This window comes from Schistocerca piceifrons, chromosome 3, assembly GCF_021461385.2.
Source record: "Schistocerca piceifrons isolate TAMUIC-IGC-003096 chromosome 3, iqSchPice1.1, whole genome shotgun sequence".
In the NCBI taxonomy this organism is placed as follows: Eukaryota; Metazoa; Arthropoda; class Insecta; order Orthoptera; family Acrididae; genus Schistocerca; species Schistocerca piceifrons.
Genome location: NC_060140.1, coordinates 903425112 through 903445822, shown reverse-complemented (window position 1 = coordinate 903445822; position 20711 = coordinate 903425112). Strand labels below are relative to the sequence as shown.

Below are 20711 nucleotides of genomic sequence, written 5' to 3'. Positions count from 1 at the left end.
GCAGAAATTTGTGAACCCCTTGTAAGAAATGCGGGATCTAAAAAGGTTCCCGTAAGTAACGTTTGATCAAATACAAACATGAACCTGCTATATATGACCTCGTCCCTAGCGGCAGGTAAACAGGAAGCGGCCGTATCGAGTAAATTATTCTAAAAGAATATCGTCTGGTTGGCGTAGGCTACACAATTTCCATTTCATTATGATAATGCTCCTAACGAAAACATTGAGAAGTTTTATTTTTGACTTAGCAATAAGCCACCGTTACGAATCCAATTTTCTTGCCGAGGGGTGGCCTTTGAAATGTAAAAGCGGTGCCGATCGGAAGCCTGCGGGGCCTGGCCGCGCCGTACTGCCTGCGAGGCCGAATGAACACGGTATTAAGGTAGTATGGACCACATGATATGCTGTCTGGCGATTCCTAGCGCACACCGTCCATGCAGTGCACAGTGTCGAAAAAAACCTTCAAAATTGCGGCGACGGTAATTTGTTAGCTTTCTCATAATCAGCTAGTTGATTACCGGTTCCTTTTCGTGTACCTGAATGTCACTGAAATTTCATACAAATTAAGCTTTCTTATACGGTACAAAGATTCGATAGAAAGGAAGGAAGGTTAGAGTTTAAAGTCCCATCGACAACGAGGTCATTAGAGACGGAAAACGATTCGACTACATTGTATTCGACGTAATGTTCGTTCCGTAAAGTGTAACATGTCAGAAAACAGAAATACGTGACACATAAGAAAAATGGTCTGTGGACCTCACACAGACAGACAGTTCATCCACTCCGGGAATCGAGAATCTCGATCATTTTTGCCTGTTATCGACATCGATACCGGCATGACATCGATCCCAGGGAGATCAAGACTTTCGAGAATGTTTTAATTTCAATAATATAAGTGCGATGTAAAGTCATGCACGAACCAGGCGACCATTATTATAATAATCAGTAGTGCTCCGTTCGGGCCGACTGCGTCGCAGTGGTAAAAGTCAAATAACAGGCAAGAAATGACTTTATTGCTCACATGACGTGTTTCAGAATTTTTCCGTCATCAGATATGCAGGAGCGATTATTACACCTAGACACCTAGATATGGCGTTTGGAGCTGTCGTGAAACAAACGTTCGCAGCTTTTTGTGCACAATTACTGATTGGTTTATTTCCACGTTGGACGTCGGATGACAGTTAATGACGAAAGAAATATTTTCTCGTGTGGCATAATTATGAATTAACAATTTTCGGATTCTTTCCTTTATCTTTACGGTGGAACCTCACTTCTTGCCAAATTTCATCATTGTAGATCAACGAGAAGTACCTTATAAGTTTTGATGAATGAGTTTCTGAGTGTCAAAATATGTGACATAAATAGCCGTACCTTTTGGTTGTATTCCCTTAGTAGCTAACGGGTATTAGACCGCCAGCCGACTAGAGATGTTAGTATGTGACATAAAAGTCAACTTGATACCTCTGCCTATTCCTAGACGTACGGACAGACAGACAGTGTAATAACAAATGACAATTTTTTTCATATGATTTAATTACAAATTTACAGCTCGAGGGCGAAAAGTAATGTGGGCATTACTGTTGTCAACAGAAAGTATCCTCCGTGGATGGAAGTAGTAAGTTTTGCATCACCCCGGTTCACAGAACTCCTGAAGATAGACGTTGACTGTGGATATTGTATCACAGACACAGTCCCTTTGACTGTTCAAAGATGTCACCAAACCCGCCCAAAAATTGTAAGCAACCATTCATGAGAAGCGCCTATTAGGCGAAAGGGGACCGACAGCTGATCACTTCCAGTCATTCCACCAGGCAGAAGGTACACGGCTCGTGTTGTCTGTTGTTCGACCATGCCTAGAAGCTCAGTACCGCGGTCCGATTGCGTCCGCATTGTTACTTTGTGCCAGGAAGGGCTCTCAACAAGGGAAGTGTCCAGGCGTCTCTGAGTGAACCAAAACGTTGTTCGGACATGGAGGAGATACAGAGAGACAGGAACTGTCGATGACATGCCTCGCTCAGGCCGCCCAAGGGCTACTACTGCAGTGGATGACCGCTATCTAAGGATTATGCCTCGGAGAAACCCAGACAGCAACGTCACCATGTTGAATATTGCTGTTGTGCAGCCACAGGAAGTCGTGTCACGACTCAAACTGTGCGCAATAGGCTGCGTGATGCGCAACTTCACTCCCGACGTCCATGGCGAGGTCCATCTTTGCAACGACACCATGCAGCGCGGTCTAGATGGGCCCAACAACATGCGGAATGGACCGCTCAGGATTGGCATCACGTTCTCTTCACCGATGAGTATCGCATATGCCTTCAGCCAGACAATCGTCGAAGAAGTGTTTGGAGGCAACCCGGTAAGACTAAGCGCCATAGACACACTGTCCAGCGAGTGCTGCGAGGTGGAAGTTCCCTGATGTTTTGGGGTGGCATTATGTGGGGCCGACGTACGCCCCTGGTGGTCATGTAAGACGCCGTAACGGTTGTACGATACGTGAATACCATCCTCCGACTGATAGTGTAACCATATCGGCAGCATATTGGCGAGGCATTCATCTTCATGGCCGACAATTCGCGCCCCCATCGTGCACATCTTGTGAATGACTGCTTCAGGATAACGACATCGCTCGACTAGAGTGGCCAGCGTGTTCTCCAGACATGAACCCTATCGCACATGCCTGGGATCGATTGAAAAGGGCTGTTTATGGCCGACGTGACCCACCAACCGCTCTGAGGGATCTGCGCCGAATCGCCGTCGAGGAGTGGGACGGTCTGAAACAACAGTGCCTTGATGAACTTGTGGATAGTATGCCACGACGAATATAGGCATGCATCAATGCAAGAGGACGTGCTACTGGGTATTAGAGGTACCGGTGTGAACAGCAATCTGGACCACCACCTCTGAAGGTCTCGCTGTATGGTGGTACAACATGCAATGTGTGGTTTTCATGAGCAATAAAAAGGGCGGAAACAGCGTTTATGTTAAAACTTCCTGGCAGATTAAAACTGTGTGCCCGACCGAGACTCGAACTCGGGGCCTTTGCCTTTCGCGGGCGAGTGCTCTACCAACTGAGCTACCGAAGCACGACTCACGCCCGGTACTCACAGCTGTACTTCTGCCAGTATCTCGTCTCCTACCTTCCAAACTTTACAGAAGCTCTCCTGCGAACCTTGCAGAACTAGCACTTCTGAAAGAAAGGATATAGCGGAGACATGGCTTAGCCACAGCCTGGGGTATGTTTCCAGAATGAGATTTTCACTCTGCAGCGGAGTGTGCGCTGATATGAAACTTCCTGGCAGATTAAAACTGTGTGCCGGACCGAGACTCGAACTCGGGACCTTTGCCTTTCGCGGGCAAGTGCTCTACCAACTAAGCTACCCAAGCACGACTCACGCCCGGTCCTCACAGCTCTACTTCTGCCAGTACCTCGTCTCCTACCTTCCAAACTTAACAGAAGCTCTCCTGCGAACCTTGCAGAACTAGCACTCCTGAAAGAAAGGATATTGCGGAGACATGGCTTAGCCACAGCCTGGGGTATGTTTCCAGAATGAGATTTTCACTCTGCAGCGGAGTGTGCGCTGATATGAAACTTCCTGGCAGATTAAAACTATGTGCCGGACCGAGACTCGAACTCGGGACCTTTGCCTTTCGCGGGCAAGTGCTCTACCAACTGAGCTACCGAAGCACGACTCACGCCCCGTCCTCACAGCTTTACTTCTGCTAGTACCTCGTCTCCTACCTCGGTCCGGCACACAGTTTTAATCTGCCAGGAAGTTTCATATCAACGCACACTCCGCTGCAGACTGAAAATCTCATTCCAGCGTTTATGTTGATCTCTATTGCAATTTTCTGTACAGATTCCGAAACTCTCGGAACCGAGATGATGCAAAACGTCTTTTTAATGTGTATACATTTACCTAGGTTTCTACACATCTAAGGATGTATTCATCAGAACGAAAATTTAATAAATTAGACAAAAACATTATCCAAGATTGTTATATCCTAGCCAGTAATGCCACCCGAGCCCCCTGCCAAAAGGTTGGCAGCATCAAAGTCCGGACGCCGTCCGCATAAGCAGCGCCAGCGAGACAGCAAATCGCCGCAAGTCTGCGCGCGCCACCGCTGGCTTCTGGGTTCTTAAGCGCTGGAGTCGCGAGCGCTAGGACAGTTCTGTATTCGCCGCTCAGTTGTATACTCGCCACCGAATTGTGTACTTGCTAGTCAGTTGTGTGTTCATCGCAGCAGAGTTGTTGTTTGTCGTCAGCCGACGCTGACCTAGCCGCTCCGACTCGAACTAGACAGATCTCTGTAGACACGGAGTTCACTATTGTGTTTCTGTATCTTCATCAATAAAGATAAGTACCGACTTTTATTTAATCAGAGTGTTTGGGTTTTCATCTTTCTGTTCACTGTTCCAGCGGACCGGTCGGCCCGCTATTAAAAGTGTGGTGGTGACTTCGTAAGCCGTTTCTACCGCGAATTGTTTGTCGCTACGAACACCGCCACAAAAAAGATAAAGTCTCGACACAGAAAGGCTACTTACGTAAAGTTACATTGCGAAGAGGCAACAGTCTAAGGTTAGAGCAGACATGCTCAAATTAAAAACGTTCCAGCCCCTTGGGACGTACACCTCGCAAGGAACATCATCTGACTGAGCGGCCCAATGACTTACACGGGTGCTATCCGGCGCGGAAACTGACATGCCCATTTGAGACATAACAATAGAAATAGTCGAATTAAACAACAGCTAATTATAAAAACAAAATTCAAGGATGGGAGGTTAATGTACTTTTGAAAATACAAAGTAATCAAGTAAATGGAATACGATTAACAGCCATCTATTAGGCTTTATTGAAATGCCCATTACGTGAAGTACAGAATCACCATATTTACACGGGACTCCCAAAACTGGATTTCCCAATACTGCTTCTGAGCGGTCATTGGAACACTTCAAAATCGATTCTGGAAATCCACTTCTAGTTGCCGGTTTTCCAATTCCTGCAATCTATTTTCGCCCCCATGTAAACGCAACCGGGTTTGAAACGTGCTTGGTTTGTCAAGTTACGTGTTGTTTTCAGAATATTCGGTTAACGTGGACGTATTGTGCAATGAAGGAGAAGTAGTAATATTAGACAGAGCATGAAGCTGTCTACCTGTAATACTCAGGTGAATAGAAATAACGACTGTGTTGACTGAGTCAGAAACTGGATCAGCTATTTTTCAGACGCCATGTTTAACTGGGCTAGCAAATCCGCTTCAGACGTTAACATGTACACGACAATACTAAACGGTTTCCGAAATTCGGTTTTCTTCTTTCGTAAGATGTGTCGCATGTAAACGTAGTGAGTATTGTAAAATATTTATACAAACCTCTGCACAGTCCAAAAACATCTGCATCTACACTCCTGGAAATTGAAATAAGAACACCGTGAATTCATTGTCCCAGGAAGGGGAAACTTTATTGACACATTCCTGGGGTCAGATACATCACATGATCACACTAACAGAACGACAGGCACATAGACACAGGCAACAGAGCATGCACAATGTCGGCACTAGTACAGTGTATATCCACCTTTCGCAGCAATGCTGGCTGCTATTCTCCCATGGAGACGATCGTAGAGATGCTGGATGTAGTCCTGTGGAACGGCTTGCCATGCCATTTCCACCTGGCGCCTCAGTTGGACCAGCGTTCGTGCTGGACGTGCAGACCGCGTGAGACGACGCTTCATCCAGTCCCAAACATGCTCAATGGGGGACAGATCCGGAGATCTTGCTGGCCAGGTTAGTTGACTTACACCTTCTAGAGCACATTGGGTGGCACGGGATAAATGCGGACGTGCATTGTCCTGTTGGAACAGCAAGTTCCCTTGCCGGTCTAGGAATGGTAGAACGATGGGTTCGATGACGGTTTGGATGTACCGTGCACTATTCAGTGTCCCCTCGACGATCACCAGTGGTGTACGGCCAGTGTAGGAGATCGCTCCTCACACCATGATGCCGGGTGTTGGCCCTGTGTGCCTCGGTCGTATGCAGTCCTGATTGTAGCGCTCACCTGCACGGCGCCAAACACGCATACGACCATCATTGGCACCAAGGCAGAAGCGACTCTCATCGCTGAAGACGACACGTCTCCATTCGTCCCTCCATTCACGCCCGTCGCGACACCACTGGAGGCGGGCTGCACGATGTTGGGGCGTGAGCAGAAGACGGCCTAACGGTGTGCGGGACCGTAGCCCAGCTTTATGGAGACGGTTGCGAATGGTCCTCGCCGATACCCCAGGAGCAACAGTGTCCCTAATTTGCTGGGAAGTGGCGGTGCGGTCCCCTACGACACTGCGTAGGATCCTACGGTCTTGGCGTGCATCCGTGCGTCGCTGCGGTCCGGTCCCAGGTCGACGGGCACGTGCACCTTCCGCCGATCACTGGCGACAACATCGATGTACTGTGGAGACCTCACGCCCCACGTGTTGAGCAATTCGGCGGTACGTCCACCCGGCCTCCCGTATGCCCACTATACGCCCTCGCTCAAAGTCCGTCAACTGCACATACGGTTCACGTCCACGCTGTCGCGGCATGCTACCAGTGTTAAAGACTGCGATGGAGCTCCGTATGCCACGGCAAACTGGCTGACACTGACGGCGGCGGTGCACAAATGCTGCGCAGCTAGCGCCATTCGACGGCCAACACCGCGGTTCCTGGTGTGTCCGCTGTGCCGTGCGTGTGATCATTGCTTGTACAGCCCTCTCGCAGTGTCCAGAGCAAGTATGGTGGGTCTGACACACCGGTGTCAATGTGTTCTTTTTTCCATTTCCAGGAGTGTATATGAGATTTGAAGAGAAAGATGTTTCGGAACTAGAGGCAGGAAAACATAGTAACAAATAAAGGAATGCAAAATTCGCGAGTAATGGATTAAAGCCACTGAAAAAAATTTTGTTATGTAATTGTAACTGTTCGATTCAAAATGGTTCAAATGGCTCTGAGCACTATGGGACTCAACTGCAGTGGTCATAAGTCCCCTAGAAGTTAGAACTACTTAAACCTAACTAACCTAAGGACATCACACACATCCATGCCCGAGGCAGGATTCGAACCTGCGACCGTAGCGGTCGTGCGGTTCCAGACTGTAGCGCCTTTAACCGCTCGGCCACTCCGGCCGGCTGTAACTGTTCGTTAAAGCGAAATAAAAGTGTATTTACAGCAGACGACTGAATTTTATTCTGGAATACAGCTAATGCTACGGCTAATGGAAAATCACAGCTGTGAAAAGTCTGTGTTGTGTTGTGCAAATTTATGACAAACCACACACGATGTTTCGTGGCGGATGTTGTCAGTTGGCGGGGGCACTGGTATCGCCGTTTCTTCGCCGGGACGGAGATTTACGGCTTCGCACTCGCACTGCTGTTGGCGTCATGGCGGCCGCGCTTCCGAGAAGTGGAGGGCGCGACCCCAGCCCAGTCTGCGATACCCTGCCCTGGCTGAGTGGCGCTGCCCGAGGTGGGCTGGACGACGCAGAAGCAATGCCGGCGTCCGCCTGGGGCTGAAACCAAGTCAGTTAATCACTGCCCGCGACACACTGAGGTGACAAAAGTCGCGAGAGAGGGATGTACGCATGCACAGGTGGCTGTAGTATCATCTGCACAACACGTAAAAGGACAGTGCATTGGCGGAGCTGTCATTTGCACTGAGGCGATTCGTGAGAAAAGGTTTCCGACGTGATTGTGGTCGCACGACGTGGAATGGCAGTTGGGGCTAAACCCGTGGGACATTCCATTTCGGAAATAGAGAAATCGGTATTCCGAGATCCAAAGTGCCGAGGGTGCGGCGAGAATACCAAATTCCAGTCATTACCTCTCACCTCTCGGAGCGAGGAATGTCAGATCCCTTAATCGAGCAGGTAGGTTAGAAAATTTAAAAAGGGAAATGGATAGGTTGAAGTTGGATATAGTGGGAATTAGTGAAGTTCGGTGGCAGGAGGAACAAGACTTCTGGTCAGGTGACTACAGGGTTATAAACACAAAATCAAATAGGGGTAATGCAGGAGTAGGTTTAATAATGAATAGGAAAATAGGAATGCGGGTAAGCTACTACAAACAGCATAGTGAACGCATTATTGTGGCCAAGATAGATACGAAGCCCACACCTACTACAGTAGTACAAGTTTATATGCCAACTAGCTCTGCAGATGACGAAGAAATTGAAGAAATGTATGATGAAATAAAAGAAATTATTCAGATTGTGAAGGGAGACGAAAATTTAATTGTCATGGGTGACTGGAATTCAAGTGTAGGAAAAGGGAGAGAAGGAAACATAGTAGGTGAATATGGATTGGGGCTAAGAAATGAAAGAGGAAGCCGCCTGGTAGAATTTTGCACAGAGCGCAACATAATCATAGCTAACACTTGGTTTAAGAATCATGAAAGAACCCTGGAGATACTAAAAGGTATCAGATAGATTATATAATGGTAAGGCAGAGATTTAGGAACCAGGTTTTAAATTGTAAGACATTTCCAGGGGCAGATGTGGACTCTGACCACAATCTATTGGTTATGAGCTGTAGATTAAAACTGAAGAAACTGCAAAAAGGTGGGAATTTAAGGAGATGGGACCTGGATAAACTGAAAGAACCAGAGGTTGTACAGAGTTTCAGGGAGAGCATAAGGGAACAATTGACAGGAATGGGGGAAAGAAATACAGTAGAAGACGAATGGGTAGCTTTGAGGGATCAAGTAGCGAAGGCAGCAGAGAATCAAGTAGGTAAAAAGACGTGGGCTAGTAGACATCCTTGGGTAACAGAAGAAATATTGAATTTAATTGATGAAAGGAGAAAATATAAAAATGCAGTAAATGAACCAGGCAAAAAGAAATACAAACGTCTCAAAAATGAGATCGACAGGAAGTGCAAAATGGCTAAGCAGGGATGGCTAGAGGACAAATGTAAGGATGTAGAGGCTTATCTCACTAGGGGTAAGATAGATACTGCCTACAGGAAAATTAAAGAGACCTTTGGAGATAAGAGAACGACTTCTATGAATATCAAGATCTCAGATGGAAACCCAGTTCTAAGCAAAGAAGAGAAAGCAGAAAGGTGGAAGGAGTATATAGAGGGTCTATACAAGGGCGATGTACTTGAGGACAATATTATGGAAATGGAGGAGGATGTAGATGAAAATGAAATGGGAGATATGATACTGCGTGAAGAGTTTGACAGAGCACTGAAAGACCTGAGTCGAAACAAGGCCCCCGGAGTAGACAACATTCCATTGGAACTACTGACGGCCTTGGGAGAGCCAGTCCTGACAAAACTCTACCATCTGGTGGGCAAGATGTTTGAAACAAGCGAAATACCCTCAGACTTCAAGAAGAATATAATAATTCCAATCCCAAAGAAAGCAGGTGTTGACAGATGTGAAAATTATCGAACTATCAGTTTAATAAGTCACAGCTGCAAAATACTAACACGAATTATTTACAGACGAATGGAAAGACAAGTAGAAGCCAACCTCGGGGAAGATCAGTTTGGATTCCGTAGAAACACTGGAACACGTGAGGCAATACTGACCTCACGACTTATCTTAGAAGAAAGATTGAGGAAAGGCAAACCTACGTTTCTAGCATTTGTAGACTTAGAGAAAGCTTTTGACAATGTTGACTGGAATACTCTCTTTCAAATTCTAAAGGTGGCAGGGGTAAAATACAGGGAGCGAAAGGCTATTTACAATTTGTACAGAAACCAGATGGCAGTTATAAAAGTCGAGGGACATGATAGGGAAGCCGTGGTTGGGAAGGGAGTAAGACAGGGTTGTAGCCTCTCCCCGATGTTGTTCAATCTGTATATTGAGCAAGCAGTAAAGGAAACAAAAGAAAAATTCGGAGTAGGTATTAAAATTCATGGTGAAGAAATAAAAACTTTGAGGCTCGCCGATGACATTGTAATTCTGTCAGAGACAGCAAAGGACTTGGAAGAGCAGTTGAATGGAATGGACAGTGTCTTGAAAGGAGGATATAAGATGAACATCAACAAAAGCAAAACAAGGATTGGAATGTAGTCTAATTAAGTCGGGTGATGCTGAGGGAATTAGATTAGGAAATGAGACACTTAAAGTAGTAAAGGAGTTTTGCTATTTGGGAAGCAAAATAACTGATGATGGTCGAAGTAGAGAAGATATAAAATGCAGGCTGGCAATGGCAAGGAAAGCGTTTCTGAAGAAGAGAAATTTGTTAACATCGAGTATAGATTTAAGTGTCAGGAAGTCGTTTCTGAAAGTATTTGTATGGAGTGTAGCCATGTATGGAAGCGAAACATGGACGATAAATAGTTTGGACAAGAAGAGAATAGAAGCTTTCGAAATGTGGTGCTACAGAAGAATGCTGAAGATTAGATGGGTAGATCACATAACTAATGAGGAAGTATTGAATAGGATTGGGGAGAAGAGAAGTTTGTGGCACAACTTGACCAGAAGAAGGGATCGGTTGGTAGGACATGTTCTGAGGCATCAAGGGATCACCAATTTAGTATTGGAGGGCAGCGTGGAGGGTAACAATCGTAGAGGGAGACCAAGAGATGAATACACTAAGCAGACTCAGAAGGATGTAGGTTGCAGTAGGTACTGGGAGATGAAAAAGCTTGCACAGGATAGAGTAGCATGGAGAGCTGCATCAAACCAGTCTCAAGACTGAAGACCACAACAACAACAACAACAACAACCTCTCACCACGGACATCACAGTGGCCGTCTGCCTTCACTTAATCACCGAGAGCAGGGGCATTTGCTAAAGTTGTTAGTGTAAGCAGAGAAGCAACACTGCGTGAAGTAACCGCACAAGTAAATGTCGGACGTATGACGAACGTTTCCGTTAGGACAGAGCGGCGAAATTTGATGTTAATGGGTTATGGCAGCAGACGACGGACGGGCGAGTTCCTTTGCTAACAGCACAACATCGCCTGCAGCATCTTCCGCGATGGTTGGGTTCGAGTGTGACAGGGACTCCACGAAGCGGTGGATCCAAGTTACTTATCAGGCACTGTGCAGGCTGATGGTGGCTCCATAATGGTGTGGGCTGTGTTTGCATTGAATGGACTGGGTCTTCTGGCCCAACGGTATCGATCCTTGAAATGCCCATGTTTGGGCACTTGGAAACCAATTGCAGCCTTTCATGGACTTCGCAAACAACGGTGCAATTTGTATAGATGACAATGCGCCATGTCACCGGGACACAATAGTTCGCGATTGACTGGAGGAACATTCTGGACAATTCGAGCGAATGATTTGACCGCCCAGATCGTCCGATATGAATCCTATCGAACATTTTGGGACGTGATAGAGAGGTCAGTTCGTGGTCAAAACCCTGCACCGGCAACACTTTCACAGTTATGGACAGTGTAGATGCAGTTTGTCTCAGCATTTCTACAGGGGACTTCTAACGACTAGCTGAGTTCGTGCCAAGTCGAGTTGCTGCGCTATGCCGGACACGATATTAGGAAGTTTCCCAAGACACTTGCCGCCCCAGTGTCATTCTCAGAAGTTGTAGAAGGGCACTGTGTGACTGTGGACAGGTCGGAACCCCCGAGTACTCTGAAGAAATGGAGAGTGCTATACTGTGAACCACAAGACCGATATTTATCAAACATTATGGATATATTTATCACATAATCGGTATTAAATTATTAAACTTCCATTCAAATCGAAATTGAAATTCGTCATCAGCAACAGTACAAAGTGTGACTCCCAAGGCCACGAATAAACTCATGTATTCCAGAATGAGACTTTCACTCTGCAGCGGAGTGTGCGCTGATATGAAACTTCCTGGCAGATTAAAACTGTGTGCCGGACCGAGACTCGAACTCGGGACCTTTGCCTTTCTCGGGCAAGTGCTCTACCAACTGAGCTACCCAAGCACAACTCACGTCCCGTCTTCAATTGCATGCGAAAGGCAAAGGTCCCGAGTTCGAGCCTCGGTCCGGCACACAGTTTTAATCTGCCAGGAAGTTTTAAACTCATGTATTCGTTGCGAGATGGAATCAGTATGCTAATTATTATCTTGAGGAATACCTGAAAAACACGCAATTGTAATTTAATGAAGGTAGCGGGCAGAAGGCTGGTAAGAAAGTATACTTCTTTCCATTGCATCCCTGACATTCTCTGTTGATTCCAATCAGGAGATAGGCAGGATGATCAAGAATTCTTAAAGTCTTTAAGGTATTTGTGGTGTGAACTGCAGCGTAGGTTCTTTCATTATCTTGAAGGAATATGACGTTACCCTGGCCGTTAAGAGTATGACAAAAGGGTTTGACGTTCTTGCCACATAGTGCCGAGAATTGAGCTTCCTCTCAACAATTGCCAAATCAGTCAAGTTATCACTTCCGGAAGCTACTCACGTTATGATTCTAGGCGTTGATGAGATAAGGATCTAGAAAATCCTTCTTTCTCTAGCCTTTTACAAGCCATCTACGGACACACTGGTGATGGTACCACTGCCACAGACAGAAGCGAGTCTCATCGATGAACACCACACAGTACCACTGAGTGTGTCAATTCATTCTAGCTCTACGCAGGGAAAGACTCTGTTGTCCGTGGTACGGTGTCACGATGGACGGAGTCTTGAAATGTGAACCCATCTTGCAGTAACATGGTGACACTCTGCCTTTAATTCCAACTCAGATTTCAGCTGCTGTCGTAAGTCTCTTAGAGTCAATCCTAAGATATTCTGGTGGTGCAGTCCTTCTTGAAGGATCTTACCTAATTGCTGTCATGAATGCATTTCGCCACCAATAGTTCCACAGCCATTTCACTATAATCAACTACAGCTATCTTCTCCCATGTTGCTCACGCCAATGATTCACCTTTCTCAAAACACGGCGGTAAGAGGCACGAGCACGTCTTATGGGCTTCCTGAAAAGTTCCACTAACGTTAGACACACCCACGAGCGATAATGTGCCCACAAAACACTTCATCTGTAGGAACGACTTCTCTTTTGTTCTTAAACAAGCTCGTATAAGATTGCCACTTCACTTCTTAAAAAAAAAAAAAGACACACGACGAAGGAAGGTGTGATGCTTGTGTACAGACGAAAAAATGGTTATAATTTTAGAAATCCTGAGTGACTTATTCAACAGAAAGAGCTTCCTTGGCGTTGACGGAGCTGTTAGAAGTCTTCCTGAGGGATATTGTGACAAATTCTGTCGAATGAGCGCGTCAGATTGTCAAAATTCCGAGATGGAGGATCCTGCCCAAAATGCTTGAAACATTCTCAGCTGGGGAGAGAGGCGGAGAGCTTGCTGGCCGAGGTAGGGTTTGGCAAGCACGAAGACACAGTAGAAACTCTCGCCGAGCGGGCATTAACTTGCTGAAGTGTGAAGCCATTATGGCTTCCCACGAAGGGCAACAAAACTGGGCATAGAATATTGTCGATAGACCGGTGTCCTGTAAGGGGGACGCGGGTGACAACTAAAGGGGTCCTGCTATGAAAAGAAGTGGCATCCCCGACGATCACTGCTGCTTGTAGGGCTGTATGGTGGGTGACAGACTGGTATCCCACCGCTGTCTGGCGTCTCCGGACACGTCTTCGCTGATCGTCGGGGCTCAGTTCAAAATGGAACTCAACTCGAAGACAATTCTACTCCAGTCAATGGGATTCCGAGTCGAAGACATGTCTGAGGACGACACGGATAGAGGTGGAATACCAAACTGTCGTCGCATTCGGGAGGACGACGGATCCTGTGTCCGGCCATCATGATTTAGGTTTTCCGTGATTTCCCTAAATCGCTCCAGGCAAATGGCGGGATGGTTCCTTCGAAAGGGCACGGCCAACTTCCTTTCCTAATCCGATGAGACCGATGACTTCGCTGTCTGGTCTCCTCCCCCAAAACAACCCAGCCCAACCAAAGTGTCAGCCGTCATACGGCCCGACAGCCAGCAGCGGTGGTCTGGGGTGCCACTTCTTTTCGTAGCAGGTCCACTTCAGTTGTGATCTGCGGCACAATTACAGCGCAGCGGTACGTTGACGATATTCTACACCCCGTTTTGTTGCCCTTCACGGCAAGTCACCCTGCGTTTACATTTCAACGAGATGATGTCCGCCCGCACATGGCGAGAGTGTCTACTGTTTATCATCGTGCTTGCCAAACGCTACCTCGGCCAGCAAGCTAGCTGGATCTTTCCCCAACCGACAACGTTTGGAGCATTTTGAGGAGATTCCTCCAACCGTCTCGGGATTTTGGCGATATGATGCGCTAATTGGACAGAATTCGGCAAGAGGCTCAGAGGGCCATAGACACTGGTTCCCAGGTAGGTGTCTTGTTTCTTGACTTCAACAAGGCGTTTGATACAGTTCCCCGCAGTCGTTTGATGAACAAAGTAAGAGGATATGGACTATCAGACCAATTGTGTGATTGGATAGAAGAGTTCCTAGATAACAGAACGCGGCGTGTCATCCTCAATGGAGAGGTCTTCCGAAGTAAGAGTGATTTCAGGTTACCGCAGGGGAGTGTCGTAGCACCGTTGCTATTCACAGTATATATAAATGACCTTGTGGATAACATCGAAAGTTCACTGAGGCATTTTGCGGATGATGCTGCAGTATATCGAGAGGTTGTAACAATGGACAATTGTACTGAAATGCAGGAGGATCAGCAACGAATTGACGCATGGTGTAGGGAATGGCAATTGAATCTCAATGTAGACAAGTGTATTGTGCTGAGAATACATAGAAAGAGAGATCCTTTATCATTTAGCTACAATATAGCAGGTCAGAAACTGGAAGCTGTTAATACCATAAATTATCTGGGAGTAGGCATTAGCAGTGATCTAAACTGGAATGACTGTATAAAATTAATCGTCGGTGAAGCAGATGCCAGACTGAAATTCATTGGAAGAATCCTAAGGAAATGCAGTCCGAAAACAAAGGAAGTGGGTTAGAGTACACTTGTTCGCCCACTGCTTGAATACTGCTTACTGGTGTGGGATCTGTACCAGATGGGGTTGATGGAGAAGATCCAACGGAGAGCAGCGCACTTCGTTACAGGATCATTTAGTAATCGCGAAAGCGTTACGGAGATGATAGATAAACTCCAGTGGAAGACTCTGCAAGAGAGACGCTCAGTAGCTCGGTACGGGCTTTTGTTGAAGTTTCGAGAACATACCTTCACCGAGGAGTCAAACAGTATATTGCTCCCTCCTACGTATATCTCGCGAAGAGAACATGAGGATAAAATCAGAGAGATTAGAGCCCACAAGATGCATACTGACAATCTTTCTTTCCACGAACAATACGAGACTGGAATAGAAGGGAGAACCGATAGAAGTACTCAAGGTACCCTCCGCCACACACCCTCAGGTGGCTTGCGGAGTATGGATGTAGATATCCCTCAAGAGGACTTCCAACAACTCAATCGGTGTAAGGCAAGTAACTGCTTGCGTGAGGGCCAGAGGGGGACCAACGCGTTGTTGACTTGCTCAGTTTGTGAAGCTCTTTCCGTTGAATAAATCAACTAATCTTTCTGAAACTGTAACCATTTGTTTGTCTCTACACGTACGTCACATCTACCGTTTTCCGTCACACGTCCCATTCCTTGATGCTGTGCCGTTTCTTTCTTTTCCCTCAGGGTGTAATTAACATAACCCACAGGACGGAAATAACAGGGTATCCGCCTGGTGGCGTTTGTTCGAGGTGTTCCTGGTGTAAGACTTTCCATTTTTTTCAGTGTATTAACTTTTCGACTTTAGGGTAAACGCCAGAGAATAAGTTGCTTCAGAAGAATAGTATACGTTTCGAAGAAGCCCCAACTATGCATCTCCGGGGACAGATCCTCATTTAAAGTTCCGAAAACAGAACTCCGTTACCTGTTTGCGCATCCTCTCGACAGTGAAATAGACCAAAGTGGCCGTGAAGTGATAATTAACATTGCACGTGAATAAATAACGGCTTCACGTCCAACATCGACAAAGGAAATGTACTGCGAATAAATAGACTGAATTGCCCGCATTCTATGGTTATACAGGGTGATTCAAAAAGAATACCACAACTTTAGGAATTTAAAACTCTGCAACGACAAAAGGCAGAGCTAAGCACTATCTGTCGGCGAATTAAGGGAGCTATAAAGTTTCATTTAGTTGTACATTTGTTCGCTTGAGGCGCTGTTGACTAGGCGTCAGCGTCAGTTGATGCTAAGATGGCGACCGCTCAACAGAAAGCTTTTTGTGTTATTGAGTACGGCAGAAGTGAATTGACGACAGTTGTTCAGCGTGCATTTCGAACGAAGTATGGTGTTAAACCTCCTGATAGGTGGTGTATTAAACGTTGGTATAAACAGTTTACAGAGAATGGGTGTTTGTGCAAAGGGAAAAGTTCTGGACGGCCGAGAACGAGTGATGAAAATGTAGCACGCATCCAGCAAGCATTTGTTCGCAGCCCAGGAAAATCGACTCGCAGAGCTAGCAGAGAGTTGCAAATTCCACAATCAACTGTACGGAGAGTCCTACGAAAAAGGTTAGTTATGAAGCCTTATCGTCTGAAATTGGTTCAAGCACGTCAACTATCCGAGGCGATGGATCGGCCGCCAGGCAGCCCGTGACAGAGCACTTCATCATTGGCCTCCAAGAAGCCCTGATCTTACCCCCTGCGATTTTTTCTTATGGGGCTATGTTAAGGATATGGTGTTTCGGCCACCTCTCCCAGCCACCATTGATGATTTGAAACGAGAAATAACAGCAGCTATCCAAACTGTTACGCCTGATATGCTACAGAGAGTGTGGAACGAGTTGGAGTATCGGGTTGATATTGCTCGAGTGTCTGGAGGGGGCCATATTGAACATCTCTGAACTTATTTTTGAGTGAAAAAAAACCTTTTTAAATACTCTTTGTAATGATGTGTAACAGAAGGTTATATTATGTTTCTTTCATTAAATACACATTTTTAAAGTTGTGGTATTCTTTTTGAATCACCCTGTATAATTGCTTAACAATCACTGGAAACCCGCGTCCCCTAAGCATCTAGTAGTATGCTACGGAGCGATTTAAAGTGGAATGATCACGCAAAACTAAACGTAGCAAAGCCAGATTGAGGGTCAGTGGAATATCCGTCAAGAAGTGTAATCGACTCATACAGAAAGGAGGTTACGAGACCTTCGATCGATCGATGCGTGAGTGTGGCTCTTCAGTGTGAGGCCGCTCCTCTATCAGGTGGAACTGACAGAGGAAGCAGAGGCGATCCCACGATGAGCAGTGCTTTTCGTCGGGGTTTCGGTTATTAAGTGCGACAACACTGCCCAACACAATTAAAGAATCATTTTATCGAACCCCGTAACTATATCCCACTGTAACTTTGCAATGTGTGTAACGTCCCCTTAGAAAAATTATAAATGACTCTGCTAATAAACCTCATACGTTATTTGATTTTCAAACAGCTGAGCAAAACTGAATGTGCTCAGACATTTCTCTCTTTACTTATTCTGATCATCACTAAACTGACAGGTCGGATTGAGGGAGGACATAGAAGCAATTCAGAGGCGGGCTGCTAGATTTGTTACTGGTAGGTTTGATCATCACGCGAGTGTTACGGAAATGCTTCAGGAACTCGGGTGGGAGTCTCTAGAGGAAAGGAGGCGTTCTTTTCGTGAATCGCTACTGAGGAAATTTAGAGAACCAGCATTTGAGGCTGACTGCAGTACAATTTTACTGCCGCCAACTTATATTTCGCGGAAAGACCACAAAGATAAGATAAGAGAGATTAGGGCTCGTACAGAGGTATACAGGCAGTCATTTTTCCATCGTTCTGTTTGGGAGTGGAACAGGGAGAGAAGATGCTAGTAGTGGTACGAGGTACCCTCCGCCACGCACCGTATGGTGGATTGCGGAGTATGTATGTAGATGTAGATGTAGACACACAATATTTTTAGCGCAACGCAATCCCTACAAAAGAATGGCCCTGACTAACAATAACCTATACCTTTCATGAATCACTTACCTCACAAAAATCCGTTACTCCAACTACTGCAATAAAACAGCGAGCGCCAATACTGCCAGCTAAATAAAAGATTCTAACTACTGAAGGCACTAACTACTGATACGCATAGTCAGCAAATGAAAGATTACCTTAATAATGTTCAAAAGTCATTATATATATATATCAGTTCATGACATCCAGTCTTACAAATTTCCTTTCTCTGGCGGACACACGTCCAGATCGTCCGCTCTCAAAACTCTGCCATCTCCCTCCCCACATCCAGTACTGCTGGCGACTCATCTCCAACTGCACAACGCTATGCGTTGTTCACATCCAACTGTCCAAGACTACAATAGCAAATACTCCAACAATGCAAACCAGCCACAGAATGCACACAGCCAGCCAGTGAATTTCATACAGAGCGCTACGTGGCATTACCAACATAAAAACCTAAACAGCCTACTTACATATGGTTCAAAGGTGCCTACAACGTTCCTCTGTCACGCTGCAGAACCGCGGCGTCCTGCGACGTTGCCTTCGGGCTCAGCGACGCTTCTGACAGCAAGGAGTCGACACTTGCGAAAAAGAGGTCACGGCTCAAAAGTTCATGTGAGCCGTGAGGTGGGCTGATGATCGCACACTGGCGCCACACTGCACCACAATTGTGCCCAACGCCGTACCGTCGTCACAGTCCCTCTCACGAACACTTCACCTCTTCAAAAATGGCTCTGAGCACTATGGGACTTAACATCTGAGGCCATCAGTCCCCTAGAACTTAGAACTACCTAAACCTAACTAACCTAAGGACAGCACACACATCCATGCCCGAGGCAGGATTCGAACCTGCGACCGTAGCGGTCACGCGGTTCCAGACTGAAGCGCCTAGAACCGCTCGGCCACACCGGCCGGCACTTCACCTCTTCATTTGACGTCCCCGAGGTCAGAAAGGCGAAGCACAGATTTGAAATCAGTCGGTTTTCTTATGAATGGCCCAGGAAAACATTTCAGACACACCGCGCTACTCAGAATCTCCACGAACTGGCATCAAGGGATGGTAAAAAGGGAGTCAGTGGAACCAATCCTTTCCCTGGCGCCTTGACTCCCACACACTTCGCGGTTGAAAACATCAGTTCGCAGTGCGGTGAGCAACAGGAAGATGTTCTTAACAACCTTTCACATTGCTGACGCCTTCTGATGTTCAACTGTTATGCAAGGTCACTGTGTGGCTGCGTCCCCATTGGTCGCGATCCCACCCCTGTGGAGTGTAGCGCGACCGTAATTTTTGCTCTCATGCACAGGTTGGAACAAAATTTAGAGCTATCTGCTCATCACACCAACTGTAAATTTAGTGTAGTCATTTAGCATCCTCCTGTAATCACTCAAAGACGACGCCTTGCGTACACTACAACGACAACAGTAAACAGCTACAGATTGCTGCTCACCCTACACGCCGGATCATTTACGTACGTAGAGAAAAAGAGCTGACCAATCACACTTCCCTGGGGTACTTCTGACGATACCATTGCCTCTGACGAACACTTTCTGGCAAGGACAACGTACTGAGTTCTACTGCAAGACGTCTTCGAGCCACTCACATATCTGGAAACCTATACCGTGGGGCACAGTGTCAAACGCTTTCCGCCGATCTGGGTATAAGGTACAGGGGTATTACAAATGATTGAAGCGGTTTCATAAATTCACTGTAGCTCCATTCATTGACATATGGTCACGACACACTACAGATACGTAGAAAAACCCAAAGTTTTGTTCGGCTGAAGCCGCACTTCACGTTTCTGCCGCCAGAGCGCCCGAGAGCGCAGTGAGACAAAATGGCGACAGGAGCCGAGAAAGCGTATGTCGTGCTTGAAATGCACTCACATCAGTCAGTCATAACAGTGCAACGACACTTCCGGACGAAGTTCAACGAAGATCCACCAACTGCTAACTCCAGTCGGCGATGGTATGCGCAGTTTAAAGCTTCTGGATGCCTCTGTAAGGGGAAATCAACGGGTCGGCCTGCAGTGAGCGAAGAAACGGTTGAACGCGTGCGGGCAAGATTCACGCGTAGCCCGCGGAAGTCGACGAATAAAGCAAGCAGGGAGCTAAACGTACCACAGACGACGGTTTGGAAAATCTTACGGAAAAGGCTAAAGCAGAAGCCTTACCGTTTACAATTGCTACGAGCCCTGACACCCGATGACAAAGTCAAACGCTTTGAATTTTCGGCGCGGTTGCAACAGCTCATGGGAAGAGGATGCGTTCAGCGCGAAACTTGGTTTCAGTGACGAAGCAACATTTTATCTTAATGGTGAAAGGAACAGACACAATGTGCGAATCTGGGTGGTAGAGAATCCTCACGCATTCGTGCAGTAAATTCGCAATTCTCCACAAGTTAACGTGTTTTGTGCAATCTCACGGTTTAAAGTTTACGGCCTCTTTTTCTTCTGCGAGAAAAACGTTACAGGACACGTGTATCTGGACATACTGGAAAATTGGCTCATGCCACAACTGGAGACCGACAGCACCGACTTCATCTTTCAACAGGATGGTGCTCCACCGCACTTCCATCATGATGTTCGGCATTTCTTAAACAGGAGATTGGAAAACCGATGGATAGGTCGTGGTGGAGATCATGATCAGCAATTCATGTCATGGCCTCCACGCTCTCCCGACTTAACCCCATGCGATTTATTTCTGTGGGGTTATGTGAATGATTCAGTGTTTAAACCTCCTCTACCAAGAAACGTGCCAGAACTGCGAGCTC

The 20711-nt window shown here is 46.5% G+C and overlaps 1 long non-coding RNA gene and 1 other non-coding gene across 2 annotated transcripts in view; one reads left to right on the top strand and one right to left on the bottom strand.

Moving 5' to 3' along the window:
- LOC124789710 overlaps nt 1-20711 on the top strand; it is a 753651-nt gene that overhangs the window by 585909 nt on the left and 147031 nt on the right. The window lies entirely within an intron of this gene.
- Nucleotides 11828-11902, bottom strand: Trnas-aga. The gene has a single exon. It is a non-coding gene; the product is annotated as a tRNA-Ser (tRNA).